Raw genomic sequence first — 10,740 nt, 5'->3', positions numbered from 1 at the left:
AAATTTGTTGTAACCCCGTATATTTATATAAAACGTGGTAATTGATGACAATCGAAAGAATATAGTTTGTGTTATAATAAAAAAAATACAATGAAACTTTATTGATAAGATTAATCGATTATAGTACGTCAAAGTTGAAATTTCAAATAATTATTTCGCACGTATCAAAAGTCGTGAAAAAAAAGTTTCTTACACAATATTTTTTCATTTTGAGGATTTTAAATGAATCCTTGAGATGTGTACAAAAAAAATTTGTAAAAAAATATATTTTCCAAAAAAAAAAAATCTACTTAGAAATAACTATCATTTCTAGAAAATCGTAAAATCATCCAGTTTTATTGATTTTTGTTTCAAATCTTTATATTTTAATGCTAATGTATAAAAAAAATCTCGGTTATATCAATATTCATATAGTTTCATGACTGTAATTGTTAACTGACAAAAATTGTTTAATTTATAATGCTATAAACTAATATTATGACAGCTGTCAAATTTACACACGTAGATTTTCGGGGTTAAAACTAACTAGAAATTTTGTGGAATTCAAGTAACGCCATTTATGTGATCCTAACTACTTCGAATGTAATCGTTCTTAAATGTTTTTCAAAGCACCAAACGAAGTTTATTTAAAGGAATGTACACAAAAAATGAAAATTATAATAAAAACATCATTTAAATTTTTTTTTTATTTGAAATTACATAATTTTGACTAGAAGAGTCCCATATTTTATTTAATATGATCATACCGCCCTCTATGATGAAGTAGATGAACCTACAATGATTTCATTTAAATCGTAGTTACTGTTACTGATAGATAACACACATTACAAGCACTTGTAATATAAGTTGCATAACAAGCAGTAAATTTTTTTAATTATATTGGTTATTTTTTAATTTCTTACTCTTATGAAATATTTATGTTACCAAATCGTATTGATTTCAAGTCTTTACTCAATTGATATTAGTTGTTTATTAAGACAGTTAAAAATTTGATTTATTTGAATTAGTGTATATAAATTTGGATTTTATCTCCCTCTATTGTAGAGTAGGTAAAATAGCTTTCAAATGTACACTCGCAATCGAAAAATTTTGCTTTTTGTCTTTTTTACATACAATATCCTACAACAACTAACATCACCACCTCGTATAAATTCAGTTGTTTACATAGTTACATTCCTAAATAGTTACCGTCAATTTATAATAAATATTGCGTTGTAACTGTCCAGTTAACCGTTATTTGAGTGTGGTCTAAACAATTCAAAAGAGAGTTGTAACAACGAATTCAAAACGCGTAAATTTTCTCATTATATCTTCAAGAAGATTTGAAGTTTTGTATTAATGCAAAGAAGACTTCTAAATCGCATGTTATCATGGATTTCATCATCTACACTGACTATAGGTGGGCCTGATACCGATCTTTTGGTTTACGATGATAAATACTCCAATAGAATTATGGGAATGCTGATTTTCATATTTGAAGTTATCGTATTTTTATATTTAATTCAAAAATGATCCAATACATTTTTTATTACTGGTTTTATGTAAAATATTCCATCATTTGGAATAATTACTTATCTCGTGAAATATTTTTATTGGACTATTTTTTATGTTCGTAAGTATCTATTTGAAAAATGAAATATCTAATTTCGTTATAGTGTATCGTCAAAATAACTTTTTACGCCTTTCAGTTCAGATGTTTCACGATATTTAATATTATATGTGAAATATTATAAACAATTATTTAGTGAGTTTATCTAGTCATCTATTGGAGAGTAGTTGAACTAACTATAACAGCTTCAATTGATTTAATATAATGATGATTAGACAACTCACATTAAACGCGATGTTGAATGTGATGTATAAAAAGCAGTAAATATTTTCATTTCATTCAAAACGAATAATATTAAACAATTGCTTCATTAGTATGTTATATACTGTGAATCTCTATTGTCGATAAAAATGATTATTATATCCACTTAAATGATCGTTGAATATGCGGCAAAATACAAAATTCTTGTAGAAACTTATTTAAACGATTATTTTGATAAAAATTCCTAATATAACTGATTTATGTGATATTTTATGGAAAAAAAACACGTTTAAATTTATTTTAATATATTTCCATTGACAATTATTGTAATGCCATCTATTAGAAAATAGCACTGACGCACACGTTAATGGTAAAGTTTGCGATCCAGTTCATAGCCAATTTATTGTGACTGTATTGCCATTTATTGAAAACTAGATAAACTAACAAAAATTTTAAAACAGTTTTTAATTAATGTAATTTGATTTAGTATCGCAGTTGACTAATAGACAACACATATTAACCGCATTTGTAGTACGTGTTGCATAACAAGCAGTAAATATTTTATTTTGAACTGGTTATATATGAAATAGACCTAAAACCCTCACGAAAACATATAGAATGGAGTAAAAAAATTGCAGAAAATTATTTTCATCATATTGGTTTTTATATATGTATTTTAACAGGTAAAAATAAAATATATATAAAAAAAGATTTATATGCGTTTGTTAGACGTCACAAATTTATTAACGTCAATATCATATTATATAGAAAATTATGAACTTTCAATAAATTAGTTCTCTTAGTGTGTATATATTTTATTTAACATGATCGTACCGCCCTCTATGGTGAAGTAGGTGAATTTACAATAATTTGATATAAATCGTAGTTAACTGATAGACAACATACATTACAGGTACTTGTAATATAAATTAAATAACATGTAGTAAATTTTTTAATTATATTGGTTATTTATTTAATTTCTTATTCTTATGATATGTTTATGTTTCTAAATCGTATTGATTTTGAGCCTTTACTAAATTAAAATTAGTTGTTTACTAAGACAGTTAAAAATTTGACTTATTTAAATTAGTGTATATAAATTTCGATTTGAGTTGATTGTGTCGCCCTCTATCGATAAACTTATGGTATTATAAAATTTGATAACTTAATAACAACTAAGTATACTATAAGTCGCAAAGTAAATGCAAAACAGTGGATTTCTGGATTTCAATTTTTTACTGTTTTAACAGTGTTAGGAATCATTTTGTTTATAGGTAACTGATAAATAAAACGAGTTTTCCATAAATTTTAATATTAATTTATTATGTATAAACGATACCCAAGCAATACACAATAAAGATAAAAAAGAATAATAATAATAATAATATGGCAAAAAGGTATTTTTTCATTATAATTTTTTTTCTACAAAAGGGATCTTAAATATTGCACCTACCTCTACACTAACAATGTATTTAAAAAAGAAAACAACTTAACGTTAATTAACCTCCCTAAAACTCAGGAACATTTTCAAATTATAAAAATCTCAAAAATAAACTTTTTTTATATAAAAAAAATTAAGTACGTAAATATAAATCAACATAAGAAATGCAAATAATTGTTATAAACATACAAGAGGTATTTCTATCTGTTACAGTTTTACACATTAGGGTCGTTTTAATAAAAATAAAACAGTTTTTGAATTTGATTCTAATTAAAGGAAATAATAGACAATCTGGCAACGTCTAGTAGAAGTTTTCGTTGTTAGCACATTCGGTAATCACAGTAACGATTAGAGACAGTTGAAAAATCGTATTTTTACTAATGGAAAGTTTTTTGTTTTTACTTTGAATAGCAGAAATATAAATTTCATATATAAACATCCAATAGCAGCTTTTATAATACGGTGAAAGAAGAAATTTTGTTTTAAATAATATATACTTCCCATTATTTTCGAATTTCGGCAACGTTGTTCAGATTTCGTTCTATGACATGCGTCAATTTACGTAACGTTAGGTTAGGTTACCAAACGTAAGGCGTAGCTACGTTTGGTATATTCCGATCAGCTGATTACGATTTAAGTGATTTAACGTACTTTTATTTATTTTTTATTTTTTTCAAAAAAATCGTGCATATTTGAAAAAAAAAAGTATACTATTGTTTCAAGTTTAAATTACAGAAACGTAAATTTATATATTTACTAACAACTTTGTTTTAAATTTTCTCATTCTTCTTACGGTGATGAATGTCCGGCAACGTTGTTTTAATGTCCTTCAAGACTCGTTATATGACATGCGTTAATTTTTCGTTTTGGGAAGGGGGTAACTTAATATAAATATGTTATTAACAGCTTATTTTATATTATTGCTAAAAACTGTATATTAAATCAAATTTTATAGTAAGTACTCCCGAATTGGAAATATGATTGTTATTTTTTTTGTTACCATTACGAAATTTATTAAAAACGACCCTATTACATTACATACACATTTTCTTATAATAATAGTGTATATATACGATTCTGCCGTTTTTTATAGCAAAACTATATTTTGAAATAATAACAGTATTTACTATGCTATATAAAAGTTACACGTTTCATTTAATTGTAATTTTTTCTTTTCCTCTATGAAGGAAAATTTAGGTTTAGGAACTCTTTTGGTGACTGTTTATAATGACAGATCATCTGTCAGACAGCCATGTTTTTTTCTAAACAAAAATGAAGGCACCCAGTCCTCCAACAATATAATTTTTAATTTAAAAAATTAAAATTTAAACATCTTTAGTAGAATCTTGTAGCAATATCAGGTTTTAATTGGAAAAAAAAATATTTAAAATAATATTTAATGAATTTTATTGTGGAGTTTTGCTTTGTTAGGGAAAAGTTTGAACGTCTGGCAACAGTGTTGAATTAGTTTCGACTGATTTAATCAATGAAAAAAGAAAAATTATGAAGAAAATATATAAAAAATATACGAAAAATAGCTGGAAAACAAAAATTATTTGTTGAAAATTAAAAAATATTATAAAAAAATCGTTGAAAACAGAAAATTGATCCAATACAATCCAATTTTTAATATAAAATATATAATATAAAAATCGTTTTTATTATTTTTTATAAAAGTTGAAAAAACAACCTTAAAAACAGAAAATTAATGAAAATCTAATTTTTAATGGAACAATCGGAAAATTTCTGCATTTCAATTGAAAAAATAATATGAAAAACATTTAAATTATTTTTTAAAAAATTAAAAAATAACCTTAAAAACAGAAAAATGATGAAAAATCTAATTTTTAATATAAAAAATCGAAAAATTTGCAATTTTAATTGAAAAAATTATAAAAAATTCATTTCATATGTAAAAGAGATTATGGAAAACGTATTTTGATAATAATTTTGCTATTAAATAAATATCGAATTAAAAAAATATTTTTTCGTTATCGTCATAATTGGAAAACGTATTTATATGAAAAAGTTGCTATGAACTTATTTTAAATTAAATAAACTCGAGATACTCTTTTTTTAAATAATAAATTAAAAAAAAAATTAATTGTATTATTTGAAATTAAAAATGAAAAAAGCACTTGTATAGGAAATATATTTTTTTATGCGAAAGAATTTTCACATGGAACTTTCAATAATTTTTTTTATTTAAAAAAATTGTAATTTTAATTATTTTTCAATTATCAAAAATTGGAAGAATTTGGAAAAATGTAATCCGATAAAAAATTTTTGTGAAAAGACCGAATTTCAAAGAATTTTTCCTAATATTGCTTTTCAATTGAAAAATGAAACAAAAAAAATTTTAATTATTATTATTTAAGGTAATTAAAAAATTGCGAAATGTATTGGGATTTGTGAAGCTTTTCAATTTAATGGTTTAATCAAATTAATGGAACTTTTTATTTTTAAATTAAAAAATTTGGAAAAACGTTAGAAAATAATTTTGATTTTTTTTAAATAAATATTCTATAATTTCTCAAAAATAATTCTTACATTGTCTTTTTAATCAGACGAAAAAAATAAAACAATAAAAGTTTTTTTTTTTAATAAAAATTGTATTTAGGAAAATTTGCTTTTTAATAAAATTTGGAAATTTTTAATAATTCTTTTCAATATATTCAAAATTTCTTTTAAATAGGAAAAAATAAAAAAATTATTGTGATTATTTTTAATAATGAATATTTATAAAAAAATTGAAAACGTGGAGGAAAATTTATTTTTAATAGAAAAAATTTTTTTCTATAGTTATCAGACAATGATTAAACAAAAATAATTTTTTAATATTTAACATAATTTTAAAAAAAAAATGGTTTTTAGGGCATTTTTAATGGATTTAAGGTAAATAAAAAATATTTTAAATTAAATAAAATAATTAACGCAAATATCGCCACAATTTTTAAAATTTGAATTTATTGTTGAAGAACCGATTTATTATAATTAGGAACCATGCTGAGGTTTATTTGCATTTCTTGAGACTTGTAGAGTCCGTTATTTTTTCCACGTCCATTTTTCTATTATGGCACTGCACACCACTTACTTTTAAGCTCGCCATTATATATTCCTTTTTTTTTCAAAAGAAAAAGGATATTATCTATCAGTTTTTTTCATATATATAATCGACTGTACAAACTTAATCTACGTTTTTTTATCATATAAATTTCTCTTTTTTCTTCGTATTTAAGTACAAAAAATACCATGAAACAGAGATCTATTGCTATGTCTTTAAGAACGGTTTATAAATATTAAAAATGAGGTAGGTATCATGGAAAACAAACAATATCAAAAATACATCACAAAAACTGTTAAAAAAAAAGAAAAATTTACAACGAATTGATAAAAAGTTCATTAATTCGCTGTAAATAATTTTTTTTTAAAGAAAAACTATTAAGACACAGTTTTCGAACTAAATATATATACAAAACATCCGAATAACAATTTTTTTATATATATATACAACAACGTACCTCAAAATTTAATTCGAAAAAAAGCACCGAAATATGTGAAAAAAAATTATATATCTACCTGAGAATACTTGAAGTAGGGAAACAACAACGTAATTTCTTTCTTCCTCCGAACGGGACATCCTATATAAGGTGCTTTTCCTTACAACATACATTTAATAAGAACTTATATACCTATGCTTACGAAATATTTAACAATAACCGCTACGCTAATACTAGGTTGCTATATATATATAAATACTATGTCCAACTCACTTTTTTTATTTTATTTCGAACGTAAAGCATTTCAACAACTATATACCTTTAATAGTTTCATCAGATTATCTATTGAAATTAGAAAACTTGGAAGAACTAACGGGGCGCTACCACCTCCATATTCTTCACGAGACTGCATGGCGGAAAGCGAGTACGAAAGCGGAAACGTTGTGATCGTATATCCTCGGCTAGTGTCGGTTTTTATGGCGCGAATCTACACAATTTAGTCCAGGAAATAAGACGAAAAATTAGGAATATCTAAACAGTAAGATGCAACTAAATGTATTTGATATGGGACAGTCTCGGGAAATAAAAATTGTTAATAAGGAATGTAATTGCATTTGTGCAGGGAACGAATGTTTTTTGAAAAGTGCACTTCGAATAGTCGAATCACGAAAGAAAAGGTCTACGAGATATCTGGTGTACAAGTTGGGCGACATCTACGTCGTCTACTGGAGTGTCAAATAAAATTATTATAAAATTGGTTGAATATATATCCTCTGGAGGTTTTTGATGTTCCTGAACACGAACTCACGACAGAAAAGGGCTACGAAGTACCTGAGTCACAAGTTGGACGACATCTACGTCGTCTATTAGAGTTTCAAGGAAAATCATTATGAAATTGGTCGAATATATGTATTCCTGGGTGTACAAGGTTTCTGAACACGAAATCACGACAGAAAAGATCAACTAGGGTTTTGGTTGCCCGGGGTTGATGGTTTATAAGTCATCTTCTGGAGCCCTATGGAAACACGTTAAATTAATCGAATATCCACCACATTCTGGAGGATTTCGAGGTCATTACACAAGAATTTCACGACGACGATGACCTCCGAAGTACCTGGATTCCAGAAGTTAACGTATATGTACATAAAGAACCAGAAGGATCAAGATACGACTTAAAAACCATCTACCCCGGCAACCAGGTGTATCGCAGGTAATATTCGTATTCAGCGACCTCTAAAACCCCCAAGATATAAATATTCCTCCAATTACATAACGTATTTCCACGAGACTGCAGGAGACGATGCCAATACGTGCACCAGGTACCTCGCAGGTCATTGTCGTGCTCTGCGACCTCGAAAACACCCCGAGTAGTAAATTTCAAAGTGGCTCTACCGAATCGTATACACTTTGTTGCATCTCGGTACGTTCACTGCTCATAAATTCCAATGTTCCACTAGAATCACGTCCATTTTGTAACCGAATAAATTGAAAATGTAGGTGACTACATTCACCTACCCCCGTAGTAGGAGGTGTTTCTCGAGAATCTGAAGAGAGTATTAATTAAAAAAAAATTCAACGCTAAACGGCATTACTTATATTGTAAATCTAAAGGTCGTCACGCACACTACGGCACCGTATCATTGATATGCAGTAAAACCACTGCAGTTAATTTAGTTTCGATTTGGAAATTTTCACATTATATTATAAAGGATGTCTTATTTTTATTACTTTCTAATTCTTCTTCTTCTGTAGAGCGTACCGACCTTTAGATTGTATTTAATGTTTTTCAAGTGGCGCAGTCAGTAGGATAGAACAAAATAACAAATATGCGAATAAAAGATTTAAATGAATTGAAAATTAATAAAAGGAAGGAAAAACGTATTTAGACGTAAAAAAATCAATTTTTAACATTAAAAATTTTATTTAATTCACAAAAATCAAAGTTTTTGGCAAATAATTGTTACCAACTGCCTCACTACAAACGATTTTTTCGTGTTTTTGAGAAGGTATTGAAAAAAGAGGCGGCGTTATGGGGAAAACGAAATTCATAATATACGAACGATTTTTTTTCAATTTCACTTATTTGTAAATATGGAAGTAGTTTCTTGGAAGTTTGAAAGTCTAAATCGAAACGAAGCACTAGTAAGCTTACAACTAATGACTGGCTGGATGAAAATCTAATAATATATAAAAACTGTGAATTAAAGTTATACCTGATTTGTTTATCACTGTTATCACTATTATATAATTAACAAAAGTGGAAAATCGATGTCAAAAAACCAGCATTTTTCGATATATTTTACCACCGTTTTCATTTCTCGGTAGTTTGATATGGGAAAATTATTAGTTGCGGTTAAAATACCACGCGGCAAAATCGGACAGTGGATATGCGGCTTTACGTAAATATTTTTTTATGAATTAAAATTGTAAAATGGAAAATCGCGAATATCATACAAGAAATATTAAATAAAGAATAAAAGAGAGTGGTAAGAAAACATTTCTTATGATACGATTACGTTTTTTTCGTTTTTAAACACTCCTTTATGTAATATATGAAACACTATATTTTATACAGTTATATCAAGAAGTGCAGTGGAAACTGAGCTTTATAAATTATTTATTAGTTATTCTTGTGGCAAAAATGCGCCCTAAGGTAGATATTTTATTGTACGTAATATTTTACATACATCGAGGAGGTTCTATGTTTTACGTAATAACTGAAAAATTTTCCGGTAAATATGCCGCAAGATTAAATCGTATCGTGGATACTCTGCTTTATATATTTTTTTGACGTTATAAGAATACCGCATGGTCGATATTTTTTAAAATAATTTGAGCTGAAATCATCGTACTACAGAAACATCCAGTGGAAACTCTGCTTTATATATGAGTTTTGGTTATTTTTGCGGCAAAAATACCGTACGGTAAAATCGTGCCGTGGATACTCTGCTTTACGTAATATCTTACATATACTGTAGAATTTTAGTTTGATTTTGTCGTCATAATTATTTCCGGTGAAAATACCGCACTATAATCGCGTAGTGGAAACTCTGCTTTACGCAAAAACTCGTCGCTGTTGTATAGAGATTTTAATATTTCAAAGTTTTCCTTTAAAAACACCGTACCGTAAACTCGTACAGTGTAAACTCGCCTTTAAATATCATTTTTAGTTACTTTTTGCGGCAAAAGTACCGTAATAATAATAATCTACTTTACGTGAAATTTAATAATTGCAATAAAATTACAGCTCGATTAATAAAATTGTTTGCAGTAAATACGCAAATACTCGTTGTTGCGGTACAAAATTAAAGTCGTAAAAGGATTCTAGAATTTGATATTTTCGCTTTAAAAAAACCGTACTGTTAATCGTACAGTGTAAACACGGCTTTACATATTATTTTTTTTGTTACTTTTGCGCCAAAAGTACCGTACGGTGAAATCGTTCCGTGGATACTCTACTTTACGTGATATTTAATAACTGCTATGAAATTATAGCTCAGTTAATAAGATGAATTGTTTCCTGTAAAAATACCGGATTATAATATTTCAAATTTTCCTTTTAAAAAAACTTAACACGTACAGTGTAAACACAGCTTTACATATCTTATTTTTGGTTATTTTTCGCGGCAAAAATACCGTACGGTGAAATCGTGCACACGTTGGAATCTTCTGTTATTTGATATTTTTGCGATAAAAAACCGTACCGGATATTCATCCAGTGGAAACTCCCCTTTACGTAATATTTTGATACCGTTCAGATGAAATTTTGGATTTTGTTTTATGTAATTTGAACATAAAATCGTCCAGTTGACGATTTTATATGAATACTGTAAAATTGCCGCGCGGTAAAACCGGACAAAGTATAATTAGCTTTAGATATTTTTGTTAAATCGACTTTCCACACTCAACAAATGATCTATTGACAAAAATTCTGAGATACTCCCTGATATTGTGTTAATTGTTAAAGAAAATATATAAAGTTGTAAAAA

General features: G+C 26.9%; 1 long non-coding RNA gene across 1 annotated transcript; it reads right to left on the bottom strand.

Moving 5' to 3' along the window:
- Positions 1-5,786: 5,786 nt before the first annotated feature.
- Positions 5,787-8,504, bottom strand: LOC130444518 (uncharacterized). The gene is made up of 3 exons (XR_008909967.1): positions 7,025-8,504; positions 6,831-6,910; positions 5,787-6,369 (listed from the first exon to the last, which is right to left on the bottom strand). It is a non-coding gene; the product is annotated as an uncharacterized LOC130444518 (long non-coding RNA).
- Between the last annotated feature and the right edge of the window lie 2,236 nt (positions 8,505-10,740).

The sequence above is a fragment of the Diorhabda sublineata genome, chromosome 5, assembly GCF_026230105.1.
Source record: "Diorhabda sublineata isolate icDioSubl1.1 chromosome 5, icDioSubl1.1, whole genome shotgun sequence".
In the NCBI taxonomy this organism is placed as follows: Eukaryota; Metazoa; Arthropoda; class Insecta; order Coleoptera; family Chrysomelidae; genus Diorhabda; species Diorhabda sublineata.
The sequence above is the reverse complement of the archived record's forward strand: the minus strand, read 5'-3'. Positions and strand labels throughout refer to the sequence as shown.